The following is a 1,519-nucleotide window of genomic DNA, read 5'->3' on the forward strand; positions in this document are numbered from 1 at the left end:
AATACACACACGCGCATAGGTCCACCAACTCCATTCTAACCCGCCCATGGCGCCACTTATCCTCCTTTTTACGGTGGTCATAGTGTTCACTAGATCACACACGTCCGAACAAGAGGCGACGAGCTCGATCGCCGCATGAAACGCCTGTCATTGAGCCGTGCCAATGCAAGGGAATGTTTAAAACTCAACAAATCTGATCTCGTCAAGCAGGATGTGAGGGCTGCCCTCAACTAGCTACTTCCTAGCACAATGCATGTGCTTCGCTATGGAGAAAATGCTGGTAGCCATGAATCAGGGTTGGCGAGCCGCCAATGCAAGGGAATGTTTAAAACTCAACAAATCTGATCTCGTCAAGCAGGATGTGAGGGCTGCCCTCAGCTAGCTACTTCCTAGCACAATGCATGTGCTTCGCTATGGAGAAAATGCTGGTAGCCATGAATCAGGGTTGGCCTCGTTTAGGAACTTTGAAGATTGATCAATTGAGGGTAGGGTTCGTGGGTCGTGTCACGCCCAATATGCGATACTATCCTAAAGAGACTCGAAGGTCCCACCAAGGATAGAACTGCATATTGACACACTTTTGCAAGGTGGATATCATTACATCAAACCATTACATAAATAATTGGGGATACATACAAGGCATACAAATGCCGCGAGAATACATCAATACATCATACATAGAACAACATCCGACTACGAATGAAACACAAACAAAAGCTCAAACGACATCCACCCTGCTAGCCCAGATTGCCGACCAGGAACCTATCCCTCGAACAAAGAAGAAGCGGAACAAGAACTCCAAAACCATAAACATCGCCCTCGTGTCATGAACATCGCATCACCTGTACCTGCAACTGTTGTTGTAGTAATCTGTGAGCCACGAGGACTCAGCAATCCCATTACCATGGGTATCAAGACTAGCAAAGCTTAAAGGGCAGGAAAGGGATAAGTGGTGAGGTTGTAGCAGCAACTAAGCAATGTATGGTGGCTAACTTACGAATACCAGAGTAAGATGAGAAATTACGCAAATGGTCGCAACTAGTAATGATCAAGAAGTGATCCTAAACTACTTACGTTCAAACATAACCCAACCGTGTTCTCCTCTCGAACTTTCCCGAAAAGAGACAGTCACGGTTACACAATGCGGTTGGTGTATTTTAATTGAGTTTACTTCGAGTCCTCTACAACCGGATATTAACAAATTCCCATCCGCCACATAACCGCGGGCACGACTTTCGAAAGTTTAAACCCTGCAAGGGTGTTCCAACTTAGCCCATGACAAGCTCACGATCCGTGGAGACAATCCTCCATCGCGGGACATCCGATCAGACTCGGGATCCTGGTGCACAAGACATTTCGACAATGGTAAAACAAGTCCAGCAAGACCTCCCGGCGTGGCGACACCCTGATAGTAGTCGCGGTATCTCGTCTTAGGCCATGACCGGATTGTCCAAACTTCCGGTAGGCCAATCACAGAGTTGCCCTGGCGGCCACCGGTGGTTGACAGGTTGGACCAACA

Source organism: Triticum aestivum, chromosome 1A, assembly GCF_018294505.1.
Source record: "Triticum aestivum cultivar Chinese Spring chromosome 1A, IWGSC CS RefSeq v2.1, whole genome shotgun sequence".
Classification (NCBI taxonomy): Eukaryota; Viridiplantae; Streptophyta; class Magnoliopsida; order Poales; family Poaceae; genus Triticum; species Triticum aestivum.